The sequence below is a fragment of the Drosophila sulfurigaster genome, chromosome 3, assembly GCF_023558435.1.
Source record: "Drosophila sulfurigaster albostrigata strain 15112-1811.04 chromosome 3, ASM2355843v2, whole genome shotgun sequence".
Classification (NCBI taxonomy): Eukaryota; Metazoa; Arthropoda; class Insecta; order Diptera; family Drosophilidae; genus Drosophila; species Drosophila sulfurigaster.
In genome coordinates, this window is record NC_084883.1 from 24,016,557 (window position 1) to 24,032,965 (window position 16,409).

At 37.8% G+C, this 16,409-nt stretch overlaps 1 long non-coding RNA gene across 1 annotated transcript in view; it reads right to left on the reverse strand.

Annotated features, from left to right (window-relative positions):
• Positions 1-1,775, reverse strand: part of LOC133842443 (uncharacterized) — a 39,443-nt gene extending 37,668 nt beyond the window's left edge. Inside the window, exon 1 of the long non-coding RNA XR_009894398.1 lies at positions 664-1,775. This is a non-coding gene — a long non-coding RNA (uncharacterized LOC133842443). The remainder of the gene's footprint in view (positions 1-663) is intronic.
• Between the last annotated feature and the right edge of the window lie 14,634 nt (positions 1,776-16,409).

Genomic DNA, 16,409 nt, shown 5'->3' on the forward strand with positions numbered 1-16,409 from the left:
CTTTTCCATGATAGGTTTTGTAATTGTCATTAGCTGATATCAGATGGCACTATTAAATATTGAAGATATGCTAAATATAAGTACTATATAGAATATTTAACTATTCCATGGTAGGTTTTTTAGTTATCATTCGAAAATATAAGAGAATATTAGAGTTTGTCTATAAAATCGCAATATTAAGTTGTGAAGCTATTTCATACTAAAAAAGAAGCCTCGACTCTATGACGAAAATAAATATTCTCATGTAAAACATGATTATGTTTTCCATTATTCAGTAGTTGTCATTAGAAAATGTAGTAGAGCATAGTTTAGAAATTAGAGGGAATTGTTTTAATGTGATATTCTATTATTAATTGAATTCTCTTTACGTTTTCAAATGCGGTGTAATATTAGCAATCAATATGCAATCGAGACTGCAGGGTGCAGCTTATGAGACCCCAAATAACGTGCAACAAAATGCACAAATTCCAGAATATGGTTAGTTGCTTTTAACGGATGATTAAACTGAGCCGAAACCCATATGCATAATGTGTACCACATGTGTGTGTGTGTGTATGTGTGCTGGTTGTAATTTGCAATTTGAATGGAAATGTATAATTAATGCATTGTTTAACGACCTGATGATATTATGTAATGAATTTAAACAAAAATGTATTTGCTTACCTCAAAGTGAGCTGGCGCCTTCCTTCAAATGGAATTGCAATAATTTTCAAATTTACATATTTTCATGATTAAATGATTTTCAATTGAATTTCCTCTATACATTTTCTTTTTTGTTTTTTTGTATCGTAATTTTCCATTTTGTTTTTTTTCGTTTCGTTTAATTTTTTTCAAATATCTTTTCGTTCGCTTTTATTTTTGTTTGTTGTTGTTTGAGCATTTCAGTTCAGAATTCTCGCGCATAATTAACAAAGCTGTTCAACTGCAGTCAAATGTCATTTTAATTATATTTTAAACTGTCTTTTTTACTGCCGCTTTATACAAACATTTGTTTATACTTTTGTGTATGCGTATGTGTGTATGTGTGTGTGTGTGTTTGCATGTGTGTGGTAATTACATGTGCTACATGAAGGTCAGTTTACAGTTCAGTACGATTTGGTTTCCGTTTCCGTTCTTGTCGCTGTTTCTGTTGCCCTGTTAATTGCCCGTTGTTAAAGTTGTGCGAATGAGTTAAATAATTATTTAATATGTTTTTTTAGTTTGAAAACAAAAGAGAAACGCGCTATTAATTATTGCCGACCCACTAATTATGCAAATTACTTTTCAAATTAAACGAAAATAAAAGAAAACTTTGTTTTGTTGCGTGCACAGTTAAAAAATCTCTCAAATCAAAACTCTGTTCGCGTCGCTCGTGTTAATTTATTTAAATTCCTTTTATTCTTTTTGTATCTTGTTTCATAATTATTCAACAGTTTTTTTTGCTTGTTGTTGCACTTTTGTAGCGTTTTTACAGTTCTTTGATTTGCTTTTCTTTTTAGTTTTATTCTTTTTTTGTAAATAATTTTCACTGTTGTTGCAAAAGTTGCTTTCTTGTTGACAGCTTCGGAATTTTGGAGTGCGTGTGCGTATGTGCGTGCGTTCGTGCGTGTGTGCGTGCGTGTGTGTGTGTGTGTGTGAGTTAGTGTGTGCGTGTGCGTGGGATCCTTAACGAACTTTTGCGGCTGCTTGAGGGCACAGCACACAGCAAACAGCGCACACACAGGACGACACACAGGACAACACACAGGACAGGACAGGACGACAGCACACAGGGCAGCACAGAGCACACACTGGACGCAATGATTTCAACTTATGAGCAACGAAATGCGTTGCGGGCGTTTTTATACCGACGTCGTCGCATCCAGACACGATGAATTTTCCGGGCGGGGATATGCAAAAAGAAAAGCAACGCAAGACGCACGCAAAAAGGAAAACTCCGCAAATGAAAAGAGTGCGCGAAAACTGAAGAGCACAAAGACATCGTTCACCTCTCCCCATCTCCCTGTCCATTCCCCTTCACCCGTCATACACACACACATAACAGCAGTCACACACATATAACGGCTAGAGATGCAGAGATAAGCCCGACAGCGCAGCTGGCAGCTAAGCGAAGGGGAAATGCTAGACAAACTTTGCAGCTGCAGCAGCATCAGCAGTAACGACAGCATCAACAGCATCAGCTTCGGCTTCGACATCAGCAGCGCAGCCTGCGCACGCATCTCCAAACGAGAGCTTTTACTCCTGTCCCAAAAAGCTTCGTTTTTCACAATTGGTCCAACGGTTGTGCACTCGTTTCGCTTCGTGCTGCTCTTCGGCTTTTTGCGAAGACACACTTCGTTTTCGTTCGTGTCTGCCTGGCTTCGGCTCTGCGTTCATTCTGTTCATTTTGTTCCCCTTCGCTGCGATGACGATGTCGCTGCTGCTGCTACTGCTGTTGTTGTCGCTCTCAGCAGCGCTGCCGCCGTCGCTGCTCTGATGCTGCTGCTGCTGCTGCTGCTTTTAGGCGCCGCTTTGATTATGTTACACTCGTATTTTTTTGCGTTTCTTTTGGCTTAGCTGCAGTTATTATTATGCGCTGGCTTTGTCTAACCGCTCGCAGCTCCAACCCCCCTTACACGCCCTCCTCTCACCCGTTCTACCAACTTTGTCGTTCACTTTGTCTCTATGTAGTGTCTAATTTAGAGTTTCATTTAGCTGGGGTCAGACTATAAATAGTCGGCAGCAGACATTGGCTGCCATTTGGCTTTCCATTTCGCAGACACGTGCGTCGCCCCCCTCATCTATTCTCCCATTCCCCCGCCCCATCACAGTCCTGCCCTTTTCACGCCCCAACAGCAAATCAAACACGAAAATCAAATTTGTAAACAGCACCCAAAAGTGGCGCAATTTCAGAAAACATACACAACAACAAAAAAAGCGCTATGAAAATTTTACCTGCCAGGCGACAAAATGCATAAACCGTTCTTGTTGTTGTTGTTGCCATTAAAATAAACCGCTAAACGGGCAATTTCTTCTTGTTGTTGTTGTTGTTGCTGTTGCTGGCACGCCCCAAAGTCTAGTCGCGTCGCGTCGCGTTGAGTGGAGTCGCGTCGAGTCAAGTCAAGTCAACTCAAGTCAACTCAAGTGCTCCTGCTGCGTCATCAGTTTTCGCAGTTTGCATGCCGCTTTCCGCTTCGTGCTTGCTTTGGCTGCTTTGCATATGAAAGGCCAAATCACTAAAATCGAAAATCACTTAAAGGCTGCTGTTGCTGCTGCTGCCACAGCGAACAATGCTCGATAAGCGAGTTAGCGGCAGTTTGGCAAACCTCACACTCCATGCGAACAAAAGCTGCTTGATACAATTTTTTGCACTTTTGCAGACTGCGCCTAAAAGCAGGCAGCAAATTATTTGCCAGCCATTCAATTAGCTATGAAAAAGCTACACACACACACACACAGAGTAAAAGTAAACGATTTTGCTGTTGCCACAACGAATGCTACGATTTCTAATTTTGATCTGTCAAACGCAAGGCCAAAGATCGATGGCTTCGATAAAAAGCCACACAATCGTACGGAAACGAAAAAAAAAACAGAACAACATGTCTGTAATTCGTTCTCACACATTTCTCTCTCTCTCTCCCTCACTCTCTCTCGTATATTTTTGTGGGAATGTGGAAATGCCTGTTGGTCAAATCATTTGCCATTCATGTGGAAAATTTCGTCTAGTGCATTGTTCACGAATTTTATGTTTATATACATAAACTGACTGACCAAAAATTCACTTGCAGGCCATAACTTGGCTCGGTATTAACTTGCAACACGTGAAAATCGCTGCAGCCACGGTTCACCTACACCACACACACCTACACACACACACACACACACACATGTAGCAATGCTGCTGCTGTTGATGATGACGTTGAAAGTCCGAACAAATGAGGCGCGCTTCGCATGTCGAATGATGGTCAGCTCAAAAGCACGAACTCCCACACAATCATGTGAATGTATTTGTTACGTAGGTGTGTGTATGTGTGTGTATGGCTGAGTGGTCAAGGCTACTATGTGAATTTGTTGAGAGCAACCAGAGGACTGCACGTATTGAACCTTAAGCATGGCTCAGCAACAGCGCATGAATTGTCAGCAGAAGCATGTGGTTAACAGAGGATCACACAAAGAAATGAGTATAAGATTCAATTCAATTCGAAAAAGATGAGAGATAAATATTGCCAATGAGAAAATACCAACTAAGTTTAGTCCTATCAGAATACAGCTTATAAAGTAAACAAAGTTGAATGGAAAACCAGAAAACTTTACCTAAAACTGATATTAAACTAAACTGAAAATGCATTACAAAATTTGTATTAAATTTTTAATTAAAATTTAATTAGGTAATATTACATACACAGCATTGAACAGGAGAGACACAGAAATACATTTTCAATATACTATAATTACATTTTTACGTTTGATTTACGTTTAATATTATTTTAGCAAGAAATGCAGCACAAATAGTTTTTCATATAATTTTCTATTATTAGTAGCAGAACTTTTTATGTAGTGTTTGGTATAATTTTTAATACTATAATTAAAAATTATACCAAATGTAAAATTAGTAGTATAATTTTAGTTAAGTATTTAATATAATTTGTAGAATAGTTTTTAGTATAAATATATATATATATTTTTTTTTTGTAGAGAAAACAAACAATAATTCAAATCACTAAAGAACTAAATTTTTAATGAATTCAAATTACTGAATAAATGTTTTAGAGAAAAAATAATTTTACTTATTTTAAGGAAATAGACAATAAATAATAACACTACTAGACTAATACAATAATAATAAAAATAATAAAAATTAATATAGAGCTATTATTAAATAGATGTTCATAGAAAGAGAATAATTCAAAATGTTTATTTTTAGTTGTTTATTTATTAAATTTTTAAATAACAGTGCTACTCACTAACATTTAACTTTATTATTTTTCTTAAAGATTTTCTAACCATTTTCTGTTTTATTTCTATTATAATTATTTACTATTTAAATGATTTGTTTCTTTATTAAAAGATTAAGAATAAAATAACAATAATTGTTAAACTATATGTAGGCTATGAGAAATTTAAATAATAATGTTTACTATAATGATTTCTAAGTATTCTTTCCTTTAAAGCAAAGTTAAGGCATTATATAATTTGTCTTCTCAAGTTCACAAACTCTATTGAAATCTTTATTACTTTTCTTTCCCCCCACAAAACAAATGAAACAAATGAATGTATAACAATTAAAATTGCGAAAAAAGAAAGAGCAATTAAAAATAATCCCACTTTCTGATCCTAAAGACATTGAGTTATCATAATACATATAGAACTACCAGATTATATAGCTTTTGGATATATGTATACAATTCGATTTCCCAGTGCTCTCAAATTCTAAGGAAATATTCAGTATTTTCGTTCTCCCCTCGCAAAACAAATGAAACAATCAAATTGCACCTCAAGTTGCGGATCGATTTAAATAAGATTTGTTGGCTATTTGAAGCAACTGCTTGCGCTTTGTTGTTACAAATAGCCAAGCAGATTGGCTCTCAATGCGAGTGATTACTGTAAAGGACTCAAGCTCAATAGAATCATTGGCAGGAATCAAAACACTTTCGAAGCGAGCTTCAAGTGTTGCCAAATGCAAATGCAAATGCAGTTGCAATTTGTTGTTGTTACATTCCCAGCAGCGATTTGGATTCATCAAAAAATAGCAAATTCAATTTGTTTGACAGAATCTAAGCCAATATTTTAGCAGACGCGGTGTGAGAAGGAGGAGGGGGTGATAGAAGTGTGATGGGAAATGCCAGGAGAAGCCGAGTTGCTGGCATTGCCAAATTATGACCACAAAAATAAACGAGTTACGCAAAAGGCGGCAACAGCAAGTGAAGCACTTGCAGCTGCAACATCATCGAGCTACACAGAGATAGTAAGGGAAGGGAAGGGGGATGGGGGAAGGGGAGGTAGTGTACTCCCTTCGCTATGCTCATGGAGCGAGCTCATAGCTATTGCCACTGGCTGACAGCAGAAACCAAAAATTTTGATTTATGGCCAGGGCATAAACTGCATTTGACGCGAATGCAGTGGCGAAAGGGGAAAGGAGACGATGAGGCAACAGCAGCGTGACGTCTGCCTCACTCGAAGTGTGTGTGTGTTGCACGCTGTGTGGCACGGTGGCACGGTGGAACGTTGCTGCATGATATGGCTACATATATAATCAAATACCACTAGCAACAAATGCGACGGACCTGCATCTGGCTATCCAGCCATGTGAATGGTGACATGGCAGCTCTTCACACATACCAACACAACCTCAGCGAGAGAGACATACACACACACACACGCACAGCGATGCACTCACACACACTTTGGTAGAGTTTGTGAAATTGCACGGCGAATGGCATTTTTTGGGTTGCGATTTTTATTTTACGTACGAAACGGAAGTGCGAACGCAATATTGTGAATGTGTTACACACACATACACACACACACATGCATACTCTGTATGTGTGTGTGCACTTTATAGCTGTTCTATGGGGCGCTGGCAAGTAATGATGATTAAGCATTGTAATGAAATTGCAAATTGGCACAACGCAATGCCAAACTTTGCTCCAGCAGCAGCACTCTCTCTCTCTCTCTCTCTCTCTCGCTCTCTCTTCGTCTGTCTTTGATTTTACACGGATTTCATTGCCAAAAGGCGTACAAGTGTATGTGTGGGGCGTAATTGTATTGTAGTTGAGTGCCAAAAGCGAAATAAACCTCTAATAAGCCAAATGACGTGCATTTGTCATGTTACGACTATATTCGCTCACTTTCTCCCTCTCTCTCTCACTCACTCTGTATCTGCATTTGATTGTATTAGTGTTGGCTTTATTTGTGGTTGTGCATGTGTGTTTGTGTGTGTTTGAGCTCTTACACGAAGCGGAATCATTATATTGAACGCCTGTTAATTAAATTTTACTTTTATCCAAAGCTGCCACACATTGCCTTGACTTTAATGCCATCGAGAAAATCAATTTCCTTGCAATGAATAGAAAATAACATCAACTAATGAAAAGTTCACTATTTTACAAAGAAATTACAAGAAGAAATTAAATTGCTCTCAACAAAAAATATTCGTAAACGAAAGGACAACTTCAACAAAATATAGAAGCGGTAATTGACAAAAACTAAAAATATTCATAAAAGACAGCAACATTTTTACAAAATATAAAATCCAATATTATATTTCTTTCTACAACAAATATTTATAAGAAAACAATATAAATAACTAAATAGTACAAATTCATTTAGGAATCATGCAATTCACTTCAAAGAAATAAATTTGATATTGCCAAATAAAAGAATATATTATTTAGATGCACACAGTTCCTTGATTTGTGCTGAATACAAAAATTGCATAAATGAGGAGGACAAAATAACTGTTGATAAATAAAAGAAATATTTTTTCTTAGAAATACAAAGTTATACTTTCATCATTGTAATATTTTCCCCAAATGTTTATTGCTTGGATAACTTTATTAGAGAATATTTAAATATTTTGTTTTGGTAAATGTGCAAATAAATTGAAATAGTCTTGTGAAAAATATTCACAAAATAATGCAACATTTTTACATTTCACTCGATAATTTAATAATTGAAGCTTGCCTAAAGTATTTTATGTTATTTAAATAAGCAATGCAATGCAATGCAAAGAAGGAAAAAGTTAATTGAAGCAATGTTAGAAAAAAATAAAAAAAAGGGCTTAGATACATCATCATGTCTTGATTTGCTTTGAATTTATCTTATATATAAAGTTTTAGTTTCCTATAAAATTATTTTTATGACATTTTTAGACACTCTAGTCAGAGTGAATTAATAAGAAAAAATGAAATGAAATTTCCCTAGTTTGTCAATATTTGAAATTCAAAATGTTCTATTATAACTATTACATTGTAATACATTTATAAAACTTATTTTACATAATTTGAGCTATTAAATTAGGCAATGGAATGCAATGAAAATAATTTGATGATGTGCTGTTAGCAAAAAATGGAATAGTATTTAGATACACCAAATGTCTTGATTTGTTTTGAATTTAAAAATGTTATTTATTTGAAATTCTAGATTTACAGACACTCTTATCAGACTTTGTATATATTTGAAATTTTACATTTTTATCAAATTCTTTTTTTTATTAAAGAAAATATTAAAGAAGATGGAAAGAAAATTTCCCTAGTTTGTATAAATTTGAAATGTTCATCAAATTCTTGTTCAACGATCTAAAAATTCTTTGTGCACGAATGAATTAAAATAGTTCTATTAAATTGAATATACATAACTGTCAGTTTCATTAATTTTCTTTAACGTTATTGCAATTTACATAAAAGTAAACAATTTCCTCTCTATCTCGTTTTTTTAAATACTACTTACACTTGTGGTATTTACACTATCTTCCAGCTATGCATTGTCACATAAAATTAAACAGAGAATACAGTTCCAGCTACTTTTTAAATACACAGTCATAGACGTAGTGAAATTGCTGTCCCATTTCGGTGCAGCCAAACGCAAACAATGGTCTTGCTCCCTGCTCCTTGTTCCCTGCTTCCTGCTCCCTAATGGACCTCATTTAATTTGTCTAAAAATTTTTACTGATTCTGCATTTTGCAGCAGTCAGTTGACGGCTTTTTCCGAGCGCTTTTTTCGCAATGAATTTATACGACATTAGAGTGTTTTTTTGTTGTTGTTCTTTACATATTTTTTTAATATTTTAAAAAGTAAATTTCAAACAATGAAGAGCTACAAAAGCAAATAAAAATAATAATAATAATAATAATTTGGCAAGAGTATGGAAGGGGGTGGGGAAGGGGGTCGGCTGGTGCGGTCAGGTGAAGCCAAAGGCAAACAAACTGTCAAAAAAAAGAAGAAAAAAAAGGCAGCACAAAAAGTTACATAATCAAAATAATGACTGCTGCTGTGGTTGGATTGAGGCTGCTGCTAAGCCAAGAAATACGACAATAACAAGAATAAATAAAAGCAATGACAAAAGGTAAATTTATGATGACTGAAAAGGGTGGAGAGGGTGAGTGAGAGGAGGGAAGGGGAGGGGGGGCTACCACACGTTTTGGGTTGCAGGCTAATCTCTCAAGTGGCAAGTGCATTCAGTTGAATGTCGTCGTAATATTGAGCAACATATTAGGGGATGCTACAGATGCTTCTGCTTCTGCTTCAGCTTCTGCTGATGCAGCATTTGCTGCACAAGACAAGGACAACATTTCAATGGCAGGCCCGCCCGACTCTGCTCTGCTCTGCTGTGTGCCACAAATAGTGGCAGCCACAAGGCGGTACAGTCGTCGTCATCGACGTCGTCGACTGGCGGCTTAACACATGCACTTGAAATTTAATATCGCTATGCAGGCCGTCTGTCTGTCTGTCCGTCCGTCTTTCTGTCTTTCTGTCCGTCTGTCGTCTCTCGACTTAGCTGCATTTTATTATAGCATACTTTTCAGGCACGCCCCCCTTCTGCCTGCTGTCGACTGCCTGCCTGCACAATAATCCCTCATATTTATTTTTGCAAAATTATTTGCTTTGTCTGATTGCGGATTTGCAGCTGCAACGTTTGCACAGTTACTTTGCCAGTGGAGTATAGCCGACATATAGCCGGCATATAGGGGCCCCGATTCCCGATACCCAACAGCACTTCCACAGCCATGAATGAAAGTTCTTTATGTGCCCCACATGCCCCCAAACTATCGAGTGCCCTTTCTTCGCCTCCCCTCACCCCCTCGCCCACTTTTAGCACATCAGAGAGCAGCTCGACAGCAGCTACTCATTTAATATGAAAGCAAATTGCATAAAATCACACCTGCAAGCCAACTTAGCAGCTATCACACGCTCTCTCTCTCTCTCTCTCACTCTGAGTCTCTCCATCTCTGTCTCTTCTGCTGGCCGTTACCTGGCAGCCAATCCTTGGCGCTTAGCAAACAAGTCCTGGCAGCAGTCACAGTCGCAGTCGGACAGTCGGACAGGACAGCTTCGCGTGTAAATATCGACTCTACTGCCAGGCGCAAACAACATGCTGCCCATCGCACTGCTCCTCCCCCGCAGCCCACACCTTAAGCCTTTGCCATGGCAGCTATAAAAACACCTTTACGGCTGCTTTTTAGCTCCCCACTGAGCTTGGGACCACCCATTCGGCCCACTGTCGAGGCACATCTTGACTGCATGCCAAAAAATTTGCTGCTGCAAGACTGAAAGTGTAATGCACCCTCTCTCTCTCCCCTTCCCCTTCCTCTTCCTCTTCTTGGCCCAGGCCAGCCAGCGGCAGTTGCAAGTTTACGATGTCATCTTCAATTTTATGCAACACACAAATAAAGTCGCTTAATGACCCCGTTACTAATTTAGCCAGCGCCATGTAAAACATTTTTAACTGTCAACTGCAATAATAGATGGCTCTAAGAACGCGGCAAGGATGCAAGCATCCTGCGGTGAGTTGAGGTTGACTGGTTTTCTAAAAGAAATTGCATTCATTGACATTCTTTATTTGTGGCTACATTTACGTAGAGTAAAATTTTTCTGAAAATTCATTCTACACACTTGGCAAATAAAAAAATAGATGATTTTAATAAAAATTAGTTTTATTCTGTCAATTCATTTGTAGAAAAATAATCTTGTTTTCGCAGAGATTAAGTTGAATAAAAATTACGTATATTTCAGAAAATATTTTGTATTGTTTTGACAATACTTGAATAAAAAATATATTTTATCATTTAGGATTTAAAAATTCTATGCGCAAACACGAACAATTGAACAAGAGATGTTAAATGCCAAACACTTGGAGACACAATATTTTAGACTTAAATAGAATACTCAATTTTCAAATATTTACCACAACTAACCATTTTCTCGAAAGTGAGTTTACAATGTCAACGTTAATGCAATAAAATTATAGCAAACACAAATGATTGAAAAATAGATTGAGAGTAACATAAACATTTGGAGACTCAACTTTTGGAACGTATACTTAATAAAGTAGTCAGCAAAATTTATAAATTTAAAAGCATATTTATAATTACCGCCAATTATTTTCACTAAAATTTTAAAATCATATAAGAGTAAGTGAATTTCACTTAATTTTTCTTTCTGGTCAAAAATACCAGTTTCATAATATTAAATTAATAAAATACATGCATATTTTGAATGTACCCGAACAAAAAACAATAGTACTATATAATTGTTTCGCTGACTGTGACTGAGATCGTAAATAGTGGCAATTTTCAATTAAAATGGCAGCAAGCAGCGTGAGGCAGCAACAGCAGCAGCAGCAGAGAATGGTTGAACAAGGCGGCAGAAACCACAATTGCACCACCAACACACACATACACATACACTCGCATCACTTTAATATCAAGTGCAGTTGCAGAGAGTGTTGCACTTGCAACTCAGATGTGGCTGCTGCTGCTGCTGCTGCTGCATGTTGCATACGCTTAGGCGCTTGTTGCAGTTGCATTTGTGTGTTGTTCGTTTGTTTGTCTGTCCATTTGTTTGTTTATGTTTAGCTGTCAGTGCCACGCCTTGTCGCAGTTGGCACTTGCTAAAACGCCCACGCTGCAATAGCAACGGCAACTGCTGTTGTTGCTGGCGTTGTCAACGCTTCGATTTTGCAGTTGTAGACAATAAATTTGTGCCCCGCTCATTGTCAACTAAAATCAAAAACATAATTCAGAGATGCACAGAGACCACAATGAGACTGAACGTATGTGTGTGTGTGTGAATGTGTGTGTGTGTGCCTGGCATGAAATTAACACAAATGCCAAAACACCAGCAAATGTGGGCGTGGCACGTAGAAGGGCGCAACTCTGTGTTCTCTGCTGCTACTGCTGCTGTCTGGTTGCTGGTTGTTGGTTGCTGGTTGCTGCTTGCAGCATCTGAACCCAGTTGTGGCAGTGTTTACGCTCCCATTTAATGCATTTGCAGTCCAGCCACAAATCGACAAATCCATCTAAACATGCATGGAACAAAACAGAGAGACAGAGAGAGAGATAGGTATAGAGAGAGAGCGAGAGAGGGAGACTCTGCGCTGCATGCAAATGACTTCCGGCATTTGGCAGTTTGTTTGTTTAAAGCAAATAAAGGTGGTTTGGGTGGGGGCGGGGAAGGGCAAGCGTAGGCTGTTGGTTAGGCAATTCAGTTTTAAATTTAGCACAATTGCCAAATCGTACACGCCCCCCGCCCCCGCTGCTGAAACGAGCCACATGACAGCCACTAATCTGCACTTGTATTGACATTATATGGACATTTGTAATTTCCGGTCATGCCATTTTTATAACCTCTTGCAAAACTCATAAAAGAAAATTTGCAACAATGGTTAACAATGAGCTCCGTACCCCTCCCCCTCCTAGCCCTGTGTTGACCGTACCCATTTTTGCACAAGGGTTTCCCTTTCCCTCCCTCCCTGGAAGATTGCCAGGATGTGCGAGGCAAAAACACAAAAGGGCGCCAAGTTTTTGGAGCTCGTTAACTATTAAAAAGGCAAGCACAAATACACACACACACACAATAGTAGACCCACACATACACTCACACTCACACTCATAGTCACACGCATAGAGGCGGCAATTCAATTCTGTTTACGAGCTCACATAAAAAACTTGAATTTTATTCTAACGCCCCAGCATCAATGCCAAAATGTGTTGTCGTCTAATGAGGCAAACCCCAGCACACACACACACACACGCAAAAAAGGGTTGACAGCGCACACAAACACACATACACATACACACACTATACTATATATAGACATATATACGATGGCAGTAAGTTGTGAAAATGTTTTGGCTTATTGACTATTAAGTTCATAGCATTCGCTAGTAATTTAAACCAACTTTGGAAAATATTGCCAAAATATATACATATGAAATTATGATAGCAGACACACCTGTGAACACACACACTCGCACACACATACACTAAGTGAGCGTAAAGCAATTAACCAAATTGCAGTTCAAATGCTGCCAGGCAACAACAGCTTGCGGCAAGCTTTCAGCTCTCAAGTTACGAGTCTCTCGACTCAACTCAACTCGACTCGACTCGCACTTGAGTTTCCTAATTGGAATTGCAACACAATTTGTTTATGGTTAATCAATTGGGGCGTTGATTAAACCTCTTCATTAGCCTGCAATCGATACAGGTGTATTTGCCAAAATTGAACTTTGTTTCGTTTTAGAGGCAAAAGATTTTCGAATCTGTAGCCCGCATACTGAAAACAGAGTCTGAACAACAGTCTCTGTTTAGTTTGTCCTTCTGCTTGGCTCTTCTTTTTCAGGTTGCTTAGGTGAAAAGTCAATATTGTGGTTGTTACTGGAAAATATTAAATCTCTTTGGCCCTTTGGCTGTGGAAGCCGCAACTATTTGCATACAATTTGTTGAAAATAGAAAATAATCAAAGCAATGTGCAGCGAAGCGAAGCGTGCCACAGCAGAGAGCAGCAGGGACAACAGCAGCAACTACTTAGCAAACATCAACACCTGTTAAGGGATTCTCATTTGCAGAGAAGAGAGAACAAATGCTGCAGCCAGCAAGCAGACTAAACCATTGCCAAGGGTAAATGCAATCCGTAAACTGTAAACTGCAGAGCATAGAGCGTAACCCGTAACCCGTAACCGGTGGCCGGTAACAACAGCTAATCAATTTTCCAGGACTCTTGGTCTTGGAGCAAATGGAGCAGAAGCCACCGCAGCAAGCTAGAGCGAGATTTTCCTAACCGCAGGCAATGCTAATAATCCTCAACCTCAACCTCGAACTCAAGCTCATCTCAAACCTCAACCTCAATTCAGTTCCAGTTCCACTTCGACTTCCACTTCCTGTTCTTCTTCCGGTGCAAGTGAACCGTTTTAACTTCATTATGAGATTTGTGTAATTGTTAACCAATTTACCGTTTGCCGTTGCCATTTGCCATTTGCTGTTGCTGTTGCTGTTCTTCGACTGCTGTCGGCTACAAATATTACAGAGCCATGGCCAAACAACGATATGCGAACGCTGTCCAAATTATTATGCTGCAAATGTAATTAATGCATAATACAACTCAATTTGCCAAATAATTGCAGTCTTGCCACATTGTTGATATTGTCGCTTACCTTCCACTCCCACTCCCCCTTTCCTTACTTTTCCTCTCTCTCCACTGTCTGTAATGCTTATCTTGTACTTAACTTAGCAATTCAACTGTCAATTATTTTCATTAACCCAAAATTAGCACTAAAATCAAATGGAATTGAAGCGCATAAAGCTGCTGTATTAAGTTAAAGCTACTCAGAAATTTGTCTGCATACTTTTTATAAATAAATTTAACCTTTTATAATAAATAAAATTTACTCCATGTAAATATAATCTTTTATAGAAATATCAAAACTTTAATGTTCTATATTTCCATTGGGAAATGCTGTACGAGGGTAGGCTGAAAAAAAATCGGCCTAACAAGGAACAAAATTTTTTAAAAATTCGTAAATATTTTATTCGATTAGTGTTTTCTATTAACTGATTACTGTGAAAGTTTCATGCGGTTTATCAACACAGGTAAGTAATTAAAAACTAATAAATACACTAAAGAAACGCATGAGAATATCGACGCAGGCTTATACCCAAAATTTAATTCTTGTAAAATTTTTAGTTCAAAACTGATTTAAAATTAGTTCAAATTTATTCAAAGATTTAAATTAAAATATACATATATAAATATTCATTTAATAATTTTGCAAATATCTTAAGTTCTGCATACTTTTTAAAATAATTGTATTTTTTATGCTTCTTTTTCTTGTAATATAAGCATGAAAAACTATGTATTAAAACGAAAATAATGTTGTATAATAAATATTAGTTACTTTAAGTAAATATAATCTTTCAAAACAAATGAAATGTTCACTATAATAATAATACATATATGTGTATAATGAAAACATCAGAACTTGTATGTTCTGTTTCAAAATATTCAACATTTCGTTTCCTCAAAATCAATATTTGAATTTTGCGAATGTAATAAGTAATTAGAAACTAATGACTTGCCATTTGAATTCGCAAATAAATTCAGCTTTTATTTAACGTTAGATTCACGTCACAAAATGCGGATGCACTAACGAAATATTATAGAGAGAGCAGAGCTAGTCAAATGTTGCCACGTGCTGGTTGCAAAATTTCACTTTCGCAATTGCTGGCTGGCATTTAAGAGTCAGACAACAGCAGGAACAGCGACAGCAATGTGCATCATGCAGCGATTTAGCCTAATTAAAATTGTGATATGTTTGGCACGAAATGTGAAAACAGCTCCAGGCCCAGAGGCAGCCAGCCACTCGTATTTGTATTTGCATTGTTTTATGTGACAGTGGCCATAAAATGCAGCTAATGCGAAATGATAATAATGAAAGGGCCCAACTCATATCGTGATATCAAGCCAGCTTCCCCTTTTTCCCTGCCCTGCCCACACACAACACTCAATCCGAAAATATAATTTACTGTATGCTGCTGATGTGGCACAATTTTCAGTTGGTTTTAGTTTAGTTTTGTTGATTTTTTGGCCAAACACACACACACAGAGGCAGATGATGGGCCATTTAAGAGAGGCATTTACATAAAACACGTGCTTGTTGTTGTTGTGGTTGTTGTTGACCTTTAATTATTTGCTGCCATAAAGCGGAGAAGAAGCACAGAAAGAACGTTTGCGGGCAAGCACTTTCGCTTATTGAAAATGTGGGAAAGAAAAAAAAAAAACTGCAAATCGAGACGCAGACATGAATGTTTATTGATCGCCAAGGCGATGCTTTTAAGGCCATCATAAAAATAATAATGATGCAAAGGTATGACGACTGAAGTGTAAGCGAGTGAGTGAGTGTAAGAGAGAGGCAGCTGCACATCGAAATAAATATTTATATGCGCGCCATCTATAAATTGAAAGGACATGGGGGGCCAAAGGGTTGGACCGCTAATGCCAATTCCAGGCGACAGGTGAAACGATAAGGATAAGGAGAGAGCAAAAGCAACAACTGAAGCAAGCAAGGACTTATGAGCTTTGCCTGCGCGGCATTTGGACTTGGACATTTTTTACGATGTGATTTCACATAACCACAGCAGACGTGCAGACACACACACACACACACACAGCACAGATAGATATAGAGAGAGACAGCGACAGACGTTGTACATAAGTTGCAGACGCTTTGGTGATAAACTTTGAAATTGCTGCAGAACGTATGTGGCACGTGGCAGAAGGAGAAAGGAGGAAAGGCAGCTCGGAAAATTTATTATACTCCAGCGGCACAAACGAATTCTAATAAGCAAAATGCGCCGTTGAGCCGCGCTAATGTCCTGCAGCAGCGAAATCAAACGGAATTACAGGGCAACACATATTACGCATACGACACAAAGGATTGACAATCATGCTCTGTATA